The following is an 18,995-nucleotide window of genomic DNA, read 5'->3' as shown; positions in this document are numbered from 1 at the left end:
ATTTATCTGCTTCTTCTTCCTCCCCCTTCTCTTCTTCTTGTTTCTTTTTTTAAAATAAATGTTTTTGGTTGTCAATACCAACTGTATCGTTATGGTTTATTAATATATCTGCTTCCACTTCCATCGGCTCCTAAAACATATATACAATTGTAATTGAGTATTCATTATATATTTTTAGTAATAAATAATGATTAATCATTTGATATAAAAACAAACAAAAATATGATTAAATCTTTTTTCAAAAATCGTTCTTTTAATCAGGTGAAGACAATAAAAGCTTTCCTTTATTCGCCCACGTGATGTAGTGTGACGTAACCTGTTCACACACTAATTATAGAAATTGAAGATGATCGCCATGTTTTTGTTTGTTGTCGTGTGTTGTTTCTTGTCAATAACCCGTGTGGAAAGTGTTAAAAGCAGAATATGCTATATAAGTGAAGATGTGATGGATTGTCGAGGTGACGATGTTACATACTTTAGTGGGGAGATAGATCCTTCTATCAACAGAGTGCTGATGAACCATATTATCAAAAGGGAACAGATTCAAGATATCCTTGTAAGAGCTAGTTGTGTGTTTGAACTTACTATAAAATTGAGAATGGAAATGGGGAATGTGTCAAAGAGACAACAACCCGACCATAGAGCAGAAAACAGCCGAAGGCCACCATGAATGGGTCTTTAATGCAGCGAGAAACTCCCGCACCTGGAGGCGTCCTTCAGCTGGCCCCTAAACAAATATGTATACTAGTTCAGTGATAATGGACGTCATACTAAACTCCAAATTATACACAAGAAACTAAAATTAAAAATGATACAAGACTAACAAAGGCCAGAGGCTCCTGACTTGGGACAGGCGCAAAAATGCGGCGGGGTTAAACATGTTTTTTGAGATCTCAACCCTCCCCCTATACCTCTAGCCAATGTAGAAAAAACAAACGTATAACAGTACGCACAGTAAAACTCAGTTTAAGAGAAGTCCGAGTCCGATGTCAGAATAGGAAACAAATCCCTGCTGTTAGGGGTTTAGTATTATACCATCATAAAATATATGAGAAGAACATAACCCGTGTCATGCCAACAACTGGTTTTAGAATAAATATGTTTAATTCCGATGCAAAGACCCTATAAGTGAATCAATATTAAAGCCAAAATATGCAATCTTAAATGACCTGACAACAGTATTGAACTATATCCCTTCTTAATAAGTCTGTTTAAAGGTTTTGTTAGCTTTTGAGGTGAATACTGACATTTTTGTGCTTTGTAAACAATATTACCATAAAAGATTGGATGTGAAATACCCGAACGTATAAGATGTCTGCATGTTGAGTTATATTAACGAATGATGTCCTTATACCGATGATAAAATTTAGTAAATGTTTTGACTAGTTTATGATATCGAAAATCCTGGTGTAATAATTTTTCAGTAATACATAAATTTCTCTCGCTAAAATCTAATACGTTGTTACATACACAAGCGAATCGTACAAGTTGAGATATATAAACACCATAAGATGGTGACAAGGGAACGTCACCATCTAAAAATGGATAATTAACGATAGAAAATGAAAAATCATCTCTTTTATCATAAATTTTTTTATTAAGCTTCCCGTTAATGACATAGATATCAAGATCGAGGAAAGGACAGTGGTCATTGTTAGTATTAGCTTTATTTAAAGTAAGTTCAACAGGATAAATTTCTTTAGTATACACACTAAAATCGTCATTATTGAGAGCCAATATATCATCCAAATATCTAAAAGTATTGTTAAATTTTTGTATCAGATGTTGTTTCGATGGGTCTTTGCTGATTTTAGCCCAATAAAGAGCTGTGTGATACTGTGGAAGGGAAGATTATGGGGGTGAACGGAGTGAATGCTCATCGCATGTAAGTACTATGTGTTTGATTAAATTTTACAAGTGAAAAATATTTTTCTATTTGAATGCTAAGCACGTGATACCATATTAGGTAATTAATCATGTGACCATATAAGGAAAGCATGCGATATTATTTGCGTAAATTATTAGGAAGTGTTAATCATGTGAACATGTAAAGAAATTAATCACGTGATATAAATTTGATTTCCAATCTTCTTCTTCTTTAGGTTTTCGGTAGTTCTTCATTGATCTGAAGATTGTTTACTGTTTTGCGCAGCGTGGCCTTCATATATATTTACAAAAACACAAAAATAATTGGAAATAAATTTGAAGTGCGTGATTTTTTAAATTGTGATTAAAACTATGTACATAGGCTAATAATTATTCTAATGCAATTATGTTGTATCAATGTTTCTGATTGGATGACAATAAGCGTAAACTTCTCTATCTCCCTGTCTGTAACTAAGGAAGCCGACATTTTGAATGCCGGAATGTATGGACATGTAATGTCTCCAATAATAAGCAAAAAACTCACATTTTGCACCTAGAAATCTTCTTTTTATCAAATTTTATTACATTTTGAAGCGGACAAGAAACCAGAAAACGCCCAGTATTTACGTTTGATGCCGAAAGCATACCTATGACATCACCTAGTTATGGCGCCAAAGAAGATAACATCATTTAGCGGAATTTTGGTTTGATGAAAATTTTACACTGAAATCATGACTAAAATTGAATGATTTGTTTATTTTGCATTAGAATAGAGATAACTGTATTGTATTTGAAGATTTGCGGACGTACATTGGTAGTTTTACTGTCGCAAATATCCATTTACCTGTCTCCGCTACGCGTCGCCAGGTAAACTAAATTTGCGACAGCAAAACTACCGATGGACGTGCGCAAAGCTTCAAATACAATACAGTTATCTCTAAAGTTAAATGAATTTGTGGAGAACAGCTGGTGTGAGCTGTTCTCTGAAAGTGTCGACTGTAGTGACAGCGACTGTATGGATTGACAATAAATTCCACTGAGTTATGGTATATGGAAAAAATGAAAATTTATATGCATCTTTTTGGTTGAAATGTGTCTGAAAGTGAAATTATGATTTTTGCGGGTTCTACTGTCTGATGGTATGAGAATAGCAGATGGGATTGCTACGATTTGATGAACTATTTTGTAGAACATTATCAATCTTGTGCGTAGTCTTCTTTCTTGTAGTGTGGGCCAGTTTATTGAGTTTATCATGTCTGTCGGACTTCTGATGTTATGGTACCTGTTACAGACATATCTGGCAGCTCGCCTTTGGACCATCTCGATTTTAGAGGTTTGTTCAACCGTGTGAGGGTCCCATACTGAACATGAATATTCCAGTTTTGGTCGGACTAGTGCCAGATATACCTGAGTTTTGATGTTCTGACATTATGTTTTTAAATTTCTTTTTAAGAAACACGAATATTTGTTGCCATTAGCTATGATGTTGTCTGTATGTTTTGACCATTTTAAGTTTGCTTGTAGTGTAATGCCCAGATATTTAGCTGAAGAGAACAGGTCAAGTTTGTGATTGTAGAGGATATAGTCATGTTTAAACGGTTTTTTCTTTTGTGATACTGTAAGGACTGGGCATTTGTCTGGATGGAAAGCCATCAACAGTCTTGCTCCCACCTAGCAGCTGCATCTAAATCTAACTGTAGTGCATCACAGTCACTTTGAGATTTGATGGTTTTGTAGATGATACTGTCATCGGCAAACAGGCTGAGCTTACTGGATAATAGGTATTCTGGTAGGTCATTAAAATATATACCAAAAATAATACTGGGCCTAGGACTGTGCCTTGAGGGACACCTGAGGTGACTGAAGCCAGGTCAGATGACTCTCCATCCAGGATAACTGTTTGTGTTCTGTCATTTAAGAAGGCAGAGACCCAGTTTAAAGTTTCATTTTGGATACCGTAATAGTTTAATTTGTAAAGTAATCTTTTATGAGGGACTTTGTCAAAGGTTTTGGCAAAGTCCATTATAATTAAGTCTGTTTGAGTGTTGTTGTTATTATTTGCTGCGAGCTCTTTGATGAATGAAATGAGTTGTGTTTCACAAGATCTAGAAAGTAAGTAAGTAAATAGTTAATTAAAGTGTCACATATTGATTGACATAAGTATAAGCAACATTTTATAATTATATACACATAAAACAATCAATATCCAGCCATAAAAACGACTTATGAGACACTATAAAACTTAAAATTCTATAAAAATTTCAAATGTATCACGTAAAAACATACAAGTCACAAAAAATGACCATTAAAAATTACTAATCAGTATATTCAAATTATTATACATACATTTAAAATTGTCTAATTCTTACTTTTTTTGATAGAATTAAACTAATAAAAATCTCAGGCTTATAAAAGTTTCATAAACAGCTGTAAAACAATTTTCTACGCCAGAAAAATTCATATAAAAATTTGCATAGGAAATATTGTATATCATAACAGTTCATAATTTCAATAAATTTATTATCTATATCAAGGCTGTGAAAATCTTGAATTAATTTTGACCATTCATGAAAAAGGTTATATCGAATATCGTCATAAAGCGTGCATTCCTGAAGTCTAGACTGACGGAAGCCATGCTGGAGGTCATACAATATATTGTTCTTTTCAAGATGGTTGATGATGTGTTTGGTGATGATATGCTCCATAAGTTTACAGGAATTACATGTCAATGATATTGTTAAAAATAGAAATAATGTTGATAAAATAATTATATACTCACATTGAGGAATATTTCACTAGCCTCTTGCACTAATGATATGTCCCGATTAAAAAAAAAAAAAAAAAAAAAAAAACATATAGTAGACGTGAATACACAAAAAATGTTAACATAATTATCTCCTATTTTATGGAAATTAACATAGTGTTTTATATTTTGGAGACATATGTCTATGTAAAGAAAGTGAACTAACCCATAAATTTGTTTCATGTACTATAAAAAACACTTTATTATGTTGAATATTTCATTAGTTATAAAATCACAATTACTCATGTTAAACAATATCTTGATTATGATTTTTTAATCTACAAGATTATATTTATAAAAGAGTTATGCTTACATCTTTGTGTATATTTAAACACAGCATATAGTTGGTGGTCTAGTAATGACATTGTCACTACATGTAGCGCCACTACATGAAGCACCACTTCTGCTTGTGCTAACATGATAATATTCTTCTATCTCCATCTCCTCACTTGATGTTAAATCTATATCTTGGTTCTACAAAGAGAAAAAAAAAATAAACAGTTAAACCCGCTGCATTTGTTTGCACCTGTCCTTAGTCAGGAATCTGATGTTCAGTAGTTGTCGTTTGTTGATGTGGTTCATAAGTGTTTCTCGTTTCTCGTTTTTTATATAGATTAGACCGTTGGTTTTCCCGTTTGAATGGTTTTACACTAGTAATTTTTTGGGGCCCTTTATAGCTTACTGTTAGGTGTGAGCCAAGGCTCCGTGTTGAAGACCGTACTGTGACCTATAATGGTTTACTTTTATAAATTTTGACTTGGATGGAGAGTTGTCTCATTGGCACTCATACCACATCTTCTTATATCTAGTTAAAAGAAATGTTAGTGTTTGTTAACAAATATTTTCATTTTTATTTAATTAGGAATAAGCAGTACACTTGGAGTGAAAGAGTTGGAAGAAGAAAAAGAAGGAAACACCACTCGCATCAATGGAATATTTTGTAAGTCTTAATTTTAAAGTTTTGAACTAAAATAAAATAAGAAAATCATCAAATTTACTTCTCAATAAAGTTTATGTAAGAGGGGAAAAGAAAGAAAAAAAAATATATCCTTTTTTGTAAAAAAAACCATAATTTTATCAATACTCAGTTAATTGATAAAAGCATTTTTTGGAATGAAAACTATGTACATAGGCTAATAATTTAATTTTGGATGTACCGGGTCTTCTGATTGGCTGGCGTTGTTTTGTTTATCAGCTCATAGACATAATTTTGTCATGTGACCGTGACGTCATCAACGTTTTTTCATGGTTTACTCCGGTTTAAAATGGAATTTAGAATTAAATTATAAGAAATGACTGTAATATTTTTTCTGTCTATTCGAAATAACATAAAAAATGTGGTGCACACGTTAAAATAACCCGCTACGCAGGTTATTCAGTGTGCACCACATTTTTGATGTTATTTCTTCATAGACAGAAAAAATATTACAGTCATTCCTTAAATAATAATTCTAATGCAATTACTTTGTATCAATGGTTCTGATTGGATGACAGTAAGCATAAAATTCTCCTTGTCTGTAACTAAGGCAGCCGACATTTTGAATTGCGGAATTTATTGACATGCAATTTTTACAATAATAAGCAAAAAAACTCACATGTTGCACCTAGAAATCTTCTTTTTATCAAATTTAATTACATTCTGAAGCGGCCAAGGAGCCAGAAAACGCCCGGTGTTTACGTTTGACGCCGGAAGCATACCTATGACGTCACCTAGTTTAGGGGCCAAAGAAGAAAACGGAATTTTCTTTAATGAGAATTTTACACTGAAATAATGATTGAAATTGAATTATGTACTTGTTTTGCATTAGAATAGAGATAACTGTATTGTATTTGACGTCCATCGGTAGTTTTACTGTCGCAAATACCCGTTTACCTGTCTCCGCTACGCGTCGCCAGGTAAACTAAATTTGCGACAGTAAAACTACCGATGGACTTCCGCAAAGCTTCAAATACAATACAGTTATCTCTTAATTCTAATGCAATTATGTTGTATCAATGTTTCTGATTGGATGACAGTAAGCGTAAAATTCTCTATCTCCCTGTCTGTAACTAAGGAAGCCGACATTTTGAATGCCGGAATGTATTGACATGTAATGTCTCCAATAATAAGCAAACAACTCACATTTTGCACTTAGAAATCTTCTTTTTATGAAATTTTATTACATTCTGAAGCGGACAAGAAACCAGAAAACGCCCGGTATTTACGTTTGATGCCGGAGGCATACCTATGACGTCACCTAGTTATGGCGCCAAAGAAGATAACATCATTTAGCGGTATTTTGGTTTGATGAAAATTTTACACTGAAATCATGACTAAAACTGAATGATTTGTTTATTTTGCATTAGAATAGAGATAACTGTATTGTATTTAAAGATTTGCGGACGTCCATCGGATATGCATGAAATATTTGCCACTGGACGTCAAGCAACCAACAACCAATCAATCATTGTTGGATGGAAGCGGTAACACCTATTTGTGTTGTTTGTTTTTAACAGTAATTCAGAGAATTCGGAGAGAAAACTAGAACTGTCCTCATAGCGGGACTATTACCTCCCGTATATGCATTTTAGTTGATCCTGTGAAATTCAGTATTGAGGCAATGACGTTTAGAGATTTTTGGTTTTCAGCTACTAGTATTCATTTTATATAATCATTGCCTCTGTGTTAAATTGACACATTGTAAGTCTGAGGTTCATATACTGTAAATTCAGATATTTAAGGTCAAGGTCAATATGTTGCTTCTGCATACGAAGTTTCGTCAATCTAAGTGCTACAGTACAAAATGTATTTTTTACGGTACAAAAGATATGAGCAAGACATGAATTGGATAAGGTTTTACTTGAATTGGACAATTATTTACTATCATAGTGGTCAAAGGTCAAAGTCTAGATCAGAGTGATATGGCTTTAGTTTGTGTCACATTCCCATCCCATGATGCAACTGCATACTAAGTTTAGTCATCCTAAGTTTTACGGTACAAAATTTATGCATCGGACACGAATTGTATAAGGTTTTACTATTATAGGGGTCAAAGGTCAAAGTCAAGGTTAGAGTGGACTGACTTTGGTATATTACACACCCCAAGCCCATGATGCAACTGCATAACAAGTTTAGTTATCCTAAGTTTTACGGTACAAAAGTTATCCACCGGACACGAATTGGACAAGGATTTACTATCATAGGAGTCAAAGGTCAAAGCAAAGGTCAGAGTAGTAGTGAGTATAGAGATTTTTACTATCCTCATTTCCATTGAGGATAATGAGGATTCCCTCTAATCTTCTTAATCCAGCTTATGGTACAACTTTAAGCACTCTAATCTTCTTAATCCAGCTTATAGTGCAACTTTAAGCACATTATTATGTAATTAATCTGATTAAAGGATAATCCTTATCTTTTAATCTAGATTATTGATCTTCAATGTTTTGTCCCCCCTTTTAATCCTGATTAGAGTAAACAATTGCTAATTATAATCCATTTGTTTTCGGATTAGAGGATTGAGTCTTAATTGATATTCCAGATTAGAGGAATCACTTTTAATAAATGACTGATTGTTTGCAGATAATTATAATCTATTTGTTTTCGGATTAGAGACACGACTCTTAATTGATATCCTAGATTAGAGGAATCACTTTAAATAATTGACCAATTATTTGCAGATAATTCAAATCCATTTGTTTTCGGACTAGATAAGGGGATCCTTTGTTTGATTAAATGGAATGAATTGTAACGGAAAGAGAGACAGACCCTTTTTATTTTACAGAAAATACTCTACAACACAGATTGCAAGGAAGAAAGAAGAAATATTTACGAACTGTTAACTTTATTTTCTTACAAACTAGTCGAGATAAGGATAGCTAAAATAAAAACCTTTTCTCTTTTTTCTGGGTAAATTCTTGATATTATTTTCTTTCTTTTCTCGATTAGTTTGTTTAAAAATAAAACACCTTGTTGTTTCATCTATATATAGTTTCTTTAAACACAAAATAATAACACATTTCATTTATTAAACATTTATTTAAAAGATGTTTTTTTTTTGTCTTTTTATTCTGTTGGATGTATTTATCTGCTTCTTCTTCCTCCCCCTTCTCTTCTTCTTGTTTCTTTTTTTAAAATAAATGTTTTTGGTTGTCAATACCAACTGTATCGTTATGGTTTATTAATATATCTGCTTCCACTTCCATCGGCTCCTAAAACATATATACAATTGTAATTGAGTATTCATTATATATTTTTAGTAATAAATAATGATTAATCATTTGATATAAAAACAAACAAAAATATGATTAAATCTTTTTTCAAAAATCGTTCTTTTAATCAGGTGAAGACAATAAAAGCTTTCCTTTATTCGCCCACGTGATGTAGTGTGACGTAACCTGTTCACACACTAATTATAGAAATTGAAGATGATCGCCATGTTTTTGTTTGTTGTCGTGTGTTGTTTCTTGTCAATAACCCGTGTGGAAAGTGTTAAAAGCAGAATGCTATATAAGTGAAGATGTGATGGATTGTCGAGGTGACGATGTTACATACTTTAGTGGGGAGATAGATCCTTCTATCAACAGAGTGCTGATGAACCATATTATCAAAAGGGAACAGATTCAAGATATCCTTGTAAGAGCTAGTTGTGTGTTTGAACTTACTATAAAATTGAGAATGGAAATGGGGAATGTGTCAAAGAGACAACAACCCGACCATAGAGCAGAAAACAGCCGAAGGCCACCATGAATGGGTCTTTAATGCAGCGAGAAACTCCCGCACCTGGAGGCGTCCTTCAGCTGGCCCCTAAACAAATATGTATACTAGTTCAGTGATAATGGACGTCATACTAAACTCCAAATTATACACAAGAAACTAAAATTAAAAATGATACAAGACTAACAAAGGCCAGAGGCTCCTGACTTGGGACAGGCGCAAAAATGCGGCGGGGTTAAACATGTTTTTTGAGATCTCAACCCTCCCCCTATACCTCTAGCCAATGTAGAAAAAACAAACGTATAACAGTACGCACAGTAAAACTCAGTTTAAGAGAAGTCCGAGTCCGATGTCAGAATAGGAAACAAATCCCTGCTGTTAGGGGTTTAGTATTATACCATCATAAAATATATGAGAAGAACATAACCCGTGTCATGCCAACAACTGGTTTTAGAATAAATATGTTTAATTCCGATGCAAAGACCCTATAAGTGAATCAATATTAAAGCCAAAATATGCAATCTTAAATGACCTGACAACAGTATTGAACTATATCCCTTCTTAATAAGTCTGTTTAAAGGTTTTGTTAGCTTTTGAGGTGAATACTGACATTTTTGTGCTTTGTAAACAATATTACCATAAAAGATTGGATGTGAAATACCCGAACGTATAAGATGTCTGCATGTTGAGTTATATTAACGAATGATGTCCTTATACCGATGATAAAATTTAGTAAATGTTTTGACTAGTTTATGATATCGAAAATCCTGGTGTAATAATTTTTCAGTAATACATAAATTTCTCTCGCTAAAATCTAATACGTTGTTACATACACAAGCGAATCGTACAAGTTGAGATATATAAACACCATAAGATGGTGACAAGGGAACGTCACCATCTAAAAATGGATAATTAACGATAGAAAATGAAAAATCATCTCTTTTATCATAAATTTTTTTATTAAGCTTCCCGTTAATGACATAGATATCAAGATCGAGGAAAGGACAGTGGTCATTGTTAGTATTAGCTTTATTTAAAGTAAGTTCAACAGGATAAATTTCTTTAGTATACACACTAAAATCGTCATTATTGAGAGCCAATATATCATCCAAATATCTAAAAGTATTGTTAAATTTTTGTATCAGATGTTGTTTCGATGGGTCTTTGCTGATTTTAGCCCAATAAAGAGCTGTGTGATACTGTGGAAGGGAAGATTATGGGGGTGAACGGAGTGAATGCTCATCGCATGTAAGTACTATGTGTTTGATTAAATTTTACAAGTGAAAAATATTTTTCTATTTGAATGCTAAGCACGTGATACCATATTAGGTAATTAATCATGTGACCATATAAGGAAAGCATGCGATATTATTTGCGTAAATTATTAGGAAGTGTTAATCATGTGAACATGTAAAGAAATTAATCACGTGATATAAATTTGATTTCCAATCTTCTTCTTCTTTAGGTTTTCGGTAGTTCTTAATTGATCTGAAGATTGTTTACTGTTTTGCGCAGCGTGGCCTTCATATATATTTACAAAAACACAAAAATAATTGGAAATAAATTTGAAGTGCGTGATTTTTTAAATTGTGATTAAAACTATGTACATAGGCTAATAATTATTCTAATGCAATTATGTTGTATCAATGTTTCTGATTGGATGACAATAAGCGTAAACTTCTCTATCTCCCTGTCTGTAACTAAGGAAGCCGACATTTTGAATGCCGGAATGTATGGACATGTAATGTCTCCAATAATAAGCAAAAAACTCACATTTTGCACCTAGAAATCTTCTTTTTATCAAATTTTATTACATTTTGAAGCGGACAAGAAACCAGAAAACGCCCAGTATTTACGTTTGATGCCGAAAGCATACCTATGACATCACCTAGTTATGGCGCCAAAGAAGATAACATCATTTAGCGGAATTTTGGTTTGATGAAAATTTTACACTGAAATCATGACTAAAATTGAATGATTTGTTTATTTTGCATTAGAATAGAGATAACTGTATTGTATTTGAAGATTTGCGGACGTACATTGGTAGTTTTACTGTCGCAAATATCCATTTACCTGTCTCCGCTACGCGTCGCCAGGTAAACTAAATTTGCGACAGCAAAACTACCGATGGACGTGCGCAAAGCTTCAAATACAATACAGTTATCTCTAAAGTTAAATGAATTTGTGGAGAACAGCTGGTGTGAGCTGTTCTCTGAAAGTGTCGACTGTAGTGACAGCGACTGTATGGATTGACAATAAATTCCACTGAGTTATGGTATATGGAAAAAATGAAAATTTATATGCATCTTTTTGGTTGAAATGTGTCTGAAAGTGAAATTATGATTTTTGCGGGTTCTACTGTCTGATGGTATGAGAATAGCAGATGGGATTGCTACGATTTGATGAACTATTTTGTAGAACATTATCAATCTTGTGCGTAGTCTTCTTTCTTGTAGTGTGGGCCAGTTTATTGAGTTTATCATGTCTGTCGGACTTCTGATGTTATGGTACCTGTTACAGACATATCTGGCAGCTCGCCTTTGGACCATCTCGATTTTAGAGGTTTGTTCAACCGTGTGAGGGTCCCATACTGAACATGAATATTCCAGTTTTGGTCGGACTAGTGCCAGATATACCTGAGTTTTGATGTTCTGACATTATGTTTTTAAATTTCTTTTTAAGAAACACGAATATTTGTTGCCATTAGCTATGATGTTGTCTGTATGTTTTGACCATTTTAAGTTTGCTTGTAGTGTAATGCCCAGATATTTAGCTGAAGAGAACAGGTCAAGTTTGTGATTGTAGAGGATATAGTCATGTTTAAACGGTTTTTTCTTTTGTGATACTGTAAGGACTGGGCATTTGTCTGGATGGAAAGCCATCAACAGTCTTGCTCCCACCTAGCAGCTGCATCTAAATCTAACTGTAGTGCATCACAGTCACTTTGAGATTTGATGGTTTTGTAGATGATACTGTCATCGGCAAACAGGCTGAGCTTACTGGATAATAGGTATTCTGGTAGGTCATTAAAATATATACCAAAAATAATACTGGGCCTAGGACTGTGCCTTGAGGGACACCTGAGGTGACTGAAGCCAGGTCAGATGACTCTCCATCCAGGATAACTGTTTGTGTTCTGTCATTTAAGAAGGCAGAGACCCAGTTTAAAGTTTCATTTTGGATACCGTAATAGTTTAATTTGTAAAGTAATCTTTTATGAGGGACTTTGTCAAAGGTTTTGGCAAAGTCCATTATAATTAAGTCTGTTTGAGTGTTGTTGTTATTATTTGCTGCGAGCTCTTTGATGAATGAAATGAGTTGTGTTTCACAAGATCTAGAAAGTAAGTAAGTAAATAGTTAATTAAAGTGTCACATATTGATTGACATAAGTATAAGCAACATTTTATAATTATATACACATAAAACAATCAATATCCAGCCATAAAAACGACTTATGAGACACTATAAAACTTAAAATTCTATAAAAATTTCAAATGTATCACGTAAAAACATACAAGTCACAAAAAATGACCATTAAAAATTACTAATCAGTATATTCAAATTATTATACATACATTTAAAATTGTCTAATTCTTACTTTTTTTGATAGAATTAAACTAATAAAAATCTCAGGCTTATAAAAGTTTCATAAACAGCTGTAAAACAATTTTCTACGCCAGAAAAATTCATATAAAAATTTGCATAGGAAATATTGTATATCATAACAGTTCATAATTTCAATAAATTTATTATCTATATCAAGGCTGTGAAAATCTTGAATTAATTTTGACCATTCATGAAAAAGGTTATATCGAATATCGTCATAAAGCGTGCATTCCTGAAGTCTAGACTGACGGAAGCCATGCTGGAGGTCATACAGTATATTGTTCTTTTCAAGATGGTTGATGATGTGTTTGGTGATGATATGCTCCATAAGTTTACAGGAATTACATGTCAATGATATTGTTAAAAATAGAAATAATGTTGATAAAATAATTATATACTCACATTGAGGAATATTTCACTAGCCTCTTGCACTAATGATATGTCCCGATTAAAAAAAAAAAAAAAAAAAAAAAAACATATAGTAGACGTGAATACACAAAAAATGTTAACATAATTATCTCCTATTTTATGGAAATTAACATAGTGTTTTATATTTTGGAGACATATGTCTATGTAAAGAAAGTGAACTAACCCATAAATTTGTTTCATGTACTATAAAAAACACTTTATTATGTTGAATATTTCATTAGTTATAAAATCACAATTACTCATGTTAAACAATATCTTGATTATGATTTTTTAATCTACAAGATTATATTTATAAAAGAGTTATGCTTACATCTTTGTGTATATTTAAACACAGCATATAGTTGGTGGTCTAGTAATGACATTGTCACTACATGTAGCGCCACTACATGAAGCACCACTTCTGCTTGTGCTAACATGATAATATTCTTCTATCTCCATCTCCTCACTTGATGTTAAATCTATATCTTGGTTCTACAAAGAGAAAAAAAAAATAAACAGTTAAACCCGCTGCATTTGTTTGCACCTGTCCTTAGTCAGGAATCTGATGTTCAGTAGTTGTCGTTTGTTGATGTGGTTCATAAGTGTTTCTCGTTTCTCGTTTTTTATATAGATTAGACCGTTGGTTTTCCCGTTTGAATGGTTTTACACTAGTAATTTTTTGGGGCCCTTTATAGCTTACTGTTAGGTGTGAGCCAAGGCTCCGTGTTGAAGACCGTACTGTGACCTATAATGGTTTACTTTTATAAATTTTGACTTGGATGGAGAGTTGTCTCATTGGCACTCATACCACATCTTCTTATATCTAGTTAAAAGAAATGTTAGTGTTTGTTAACAAATATTTTCATTTTTATTTAATTAGGAATAAGCAGTACACTTGGAGTGAAAGAGTTGGAAGAAGAAAAAGAAGGAAACACCACTCGCATCAATGGAATATTTTGTAAGTCTTAATTTTAAAGTTTTGAACTAAAATAAAATAAGAAAATCATCAAATTTACTTCTCAATAAAGTTTATGTAAGAGGGGAAAAGAAAGAAAAAAAAATATATCCTTTTTTGTAAAAAAAACCATAATTTTATCAATACTCAGTTAATTGATAAAAGCATTTTTTGGAATGAAAACTATGTACATAGGCTAATAATTTAATTTTGGATGTACCGGGTCTTCTGATTGGCTGGCGTTGTTTTGTTTATCAGCTCATAGACATAATTTTGTCATGTGACCGTGACGTCATCAACGTTTTTTCATGGTTTACTCCGGTTTAAAATGGAATTTAGAATTAAATTATAAGAAATGACTGTAATATTTTTTCTGTCTATTCGAAATAACATAAAAAATGTGGTGCACACGTTAAAATAACCCGCTACGCAGGTTATTCAGTGTGCACCACATTTTTGATGTTATTTCTTCATAGACAGAAAAAATATTACAGTCATTCCTTAAATAATAATTCTAATGCAATTACTTTGTATCAATGGTTCTGATTGGATGACAGTAAGCGTAAAATTCTCCTTGTCTGTAACTAAGGCAGCCGACATTTTGAATTGCGGAATTTATTGACATGCAATTTTTACAATAATAAGCAAAAAAACTCACATGTTGCACCTAGAAATCTTCTTTTTATCAAATTTAATTACATTCTGAAGCGGCCAAGGAGCCAGAAAACGCCCGGTGTTTACGTTTGACGCCGGAAGCATACCTATGACGTCACCTAGTTTAGGGGCCAAAGAAGAAAACGGAATTTTCTTTAATGAGAATTTTACACTGAAATAATGATTGAAATTGAATTATGTACTTGTTTTGCATTAGAATAGAGATAACTGTATTGTATTTGACGTCCATCGGTAGTTTTACTGTCGCAAATACCCGTTTACCTGTCTCCGCTACGCGTCGCCAGGTAAACTAAATTTGCGACAGTAAAACTACCGATGGACTTCCGCAAAGCTTCAAATACAATACAGTTATCTCTTAATTCTAATGCAATTATGTTGTATCAATGTTTCTGATTGGATGACAGTAAGCGTAAAATTCTCTATCTCCCTGTCTGTAACTAAGGAAGCCGACATTTTGAATGCCGGAATGTATTGACATGTAATGTCTCCAATAATAAGCAAACAACTCACATTTTGCACTTAGAAATCTTCTTTTTATGAAATTTTATTACATTCTGAAGCGGACAAGAAACCAGAAAACGCCCGGTATTTACGTTTGATGCCGGAGGCATACCTATGACGTCACCTAGTTATGGCGCCAAAGAAGATAACATCATTTAGCGGTATTTTGGTTTGATGAAAATTTTACACTGAAATCATGACTAAAACTGAATGATTTGTTTATTTTGCATTAGAATAGAGATAACTGTATTGTATTTAAAGATTTGCGGACGTCCATCGGTAGTTTTACTGTCGCAAATATCCGTTTACGTGTCTCCGCTACGCGTCGCCAGGTAAACTAAATTTGCGACAGTAAAACTACCGATGGACGTGCGCAAAGCTTCGAATACAATACAGTTATCTCTAAAGTTAAATGAATTTGTGGAGAACAGCTGGTGTGAGCTGTTCTCTGAAAGTGTCAACTGTAGTGACAGCGACTGTATGGATTGGCAATAAATGCCACTGAGTTATGGTATATGGAAAAAATGAAAATTTATATGTATCTTATTGGATTGAAATGTGTCTGAAAGTGAAATTATGATTTTTGCGGGTTCTACTGTCTGATGGTATGAGAATAGCAGATGGGATTGCTACGATTTGATGTACTATTTTGTAGAACATTATCAATCTTGTGCGTAGTCTTCTTTCTTGTAGTGTGGGCCAGTTTAATGAGTTTATCATGTCTGTCGGACTACTGATGTTATGGTAACTGTTACAGACATATCTGGCAGCTCGCCTTTGGACCATATTGATTTTAGAGGTTTGTTCAACTGTGTGAGGGTCCCATACTGAACATGAATATTCCAGTTTTGGTCGGACTAGTGCCAGATATGCCTGAGTTTTGATGTTTTGACATGATGTTTTTAAATTTCTTTTTAAGAAACCCAAATATTTGTTGCCATTAGCTATGATGTTGTCTGTATGTTTTGACCATTTTAAGTTTGCTTGTAGTGTAATGCCCAGATATTTAGCTGAAGAGACCAGGTCAAGTTTGTGATTGTGGAGGATATAGTCATGTTTAAACGGTTTTTTCTTTTGTGATACTGTAAGGACTGTGCATTTGTCTGGATGGAAAGCCATCAACAGTCTTGCTCCCACCTCGCAGCTGCATCTAAATCTAACTGTAGTGCATCACAGTCACTTTGAGATTTGATGGTTTTGTAGATGATACTGTCATCGGCAAACAGTCTGAGCTTACTGGATAATAGGTATTCTGGTATGTCATTAAAATATATACCAAAAATAATACTGTGCCTAGGACTGTGCCTTGAGGGACACCTGAGGTGACTGAAGCCAGGTCAGATGACTCTCCATCCAGGACAACTGTTTGTGTTCTGTCATTTAAGAAGGCAGAGACCCAGTTTAAAGTTTCATTTTGGATACCGTAATAGTTTAATTTGTAAAGTAATCTTTTATGAGGGACTTTGTCAAAGGCTTTGGCAAAGTCCATTATAATTAAGTCTGTTTGAGTGTTGTTGTTATTACTTGCTGCGAGCTCTTTGATGAATGAAATGAGTTGTGTTTCACAAGATCTAGAAAGTAAGTAAGTAAATAGTTTATTAAAGTGTCACATATTGATTGACATAAATATAAGCAACATTTTATAATTATATACACATAAAACAATCAATATTCAGCCATAAAAACGACTTATGAGACACTATAAAACTTAAAATTCTATAAAAATTTCAAATATATCACGTAAAAACATACAAGTCACAAAAATTGACCATTAAAAATTACTAATCAATATATTCAAATTATTATATATACATTTAAAATTGTCTAATTCTTACTTTTTCTGATAAAATTAAACTAATAAAAATCTCAGGCTTATAAAAGTTTCATAAACAGCTGTAAACCAATTTTGTATGCCAGATAAATTTATATAAAAATTTGCATAGGAAATATTGTATATCATAACAGTTCATAATTTCAATAAATTTAATAAATCAAGGCTGTGAAAATCTTGAATAAATTTGAACATTCATGAAAAAGGTTATATCGAATATCGTCATAAAGCGTGCATTCCTGAAGTCTAGACTGACGGAAGCCATGCTGGAGGTCATACAGTATAATGTTCTTTACAAGATGATTGATGATGTGTTTGGTGATGATATGCTCCATAAGTTTACAGGAAATACATGTCAATGATATTATTAAAAATAGAAATAATATTGATAAAATAATTATATACTCACATTGAGGAATATTTCACTAGCCTCTTGCACTAATGATATGTCCTGATTAAAAAAAAAAAAAAAAAAAAAAAAAAAAAAACAATTGTTCACGTGAATACACAGAAAATGTTAACATAATTATCTCCTATTTTATGGAAATTAACATAGTGTTTTATATTTTGGAGACATATGTCTATGTAAAGAAAGTGAACTAACCCATAAATTTGTTTCATGTACTATAAAAAAAAAGTTTATTATGTTGAATATTTCATTAGTTATAAAATCACAATTACTCATGTTAAACAATATTTTGATTATGATTTTTTTAATCTAAAAGATTATATTTATAAAAGAGTTATGCTTACATCTTTGTGTCTATTTCAACACAGCATATGGTTGGTGGTCTAGTAATGACATTACCACTACATGTAGCACCACTACATGAAGCACCACTACTGCTTGTGCTAACATGATAATATTCTTCTATCTCCATCTCCTCACTTGATGTTAAATCTTTAACTTGGTTCTACAAAGAGAAAAAAAAATAAACAGTTAAGACAAAATAATTGTTAACAACTCATTGTTATGACTAACCACTTTTTTAGGACACAACCATTGAAACAGGCAACTTGAAAAAAGAAGAAGTAACAGCTACAGAAAAAATATCACTAGGTAAGATAAGTGTTTATAATATATATTTATTTATTATTTTTCCCCCCATATATCTAATATTTAAGACAAGACGATAAAGAAAATATACCTGTAGGTCATAACCATACTTGTAACATGTAAAGCAACATTTAAGAGTAAAAGAAATGTTAGTATTTGTTGAGTTTATTTTTTAATATTTGTTTGAACTTCCTAGAAATAATTAAGTGTCTTCCGGTGGTTAAAAAGTAGATATTCTGTAGGTATCCTATCAAATCTTCTCTAAAAATTGGGTTTATTGGTAGCAGATAGAGCACACCAATAACACAAACTGGCAAAATGTCTGGAATGAAAAATCAAATGGAAAAAAATATAATTATGCTAAAAAGGAGATTACTTTTGTTTTTCTTTCATTTAATAAGAAAAACATTAAATTTACTTCTCAATAAAGTTTATGTAAGTGGGGAAAAAGAAAGAAAAAAATATATCCTTTTTGTAAAAAAAAATAATATTATCAATTCTCAGTTAATTTATGATAAAAGCATTTTTTGGAATGAAGGATATATTTTTGTTCTTTCTTTTCCCCCACTTACATAAACTTTATTGAGAAGTAAATTTAAT

General features: G+C 32.5%; 1 long non-coding RNA gene across 2 annotated transcripts; it reads right to left on the bottom strand.

Moving 5' to 3' along the window:
* LOC127735372 (uncharacterized) lies at positions 1-18,263 on the bottom strand. 2 transcript variants are annotated; one of them, XR_007998371.1, is made up of 3 exons: positions 18,092-18,263; positions 17,748-17,789; positions 1-130 (listed from the first exon to the last, which is right to left on the bottom strand). It is a non-coding gene; the product is annotated as an uncharacterized LOC127735372 (long non-coding RNA). The 2 variants fall into 2 exon arrangements; XR_007998372.1 differs by lacking the exon at positions 1-130 and adding an exon at positions 8,728-8,857.
* Between the last annotated feature and the right edge of the window lie 732 nt (positions 18,264-18,995).

Source organism: Mytilus californianus, unplaced genomic scaffold (genome assembly GCF_021869535.1).
Source record: "Mytilus californianus isolate M0D057914Y unplaced genomic scaffold, xbMytCali1.0.p SCAF_3, whole genome shotgun sequence".
Lineage (NCBI taxonomy): Eukaryota > Metazoa > Mollusca > Bivalvia > Mytilida > Mytilidae > Mytilus > Mytilus californianus.
The sequence above is the reverse complement of the archived record's forward strand: the minus strand, read 5'-3'. Positions and strand labels throughout refer to the sequence as shown.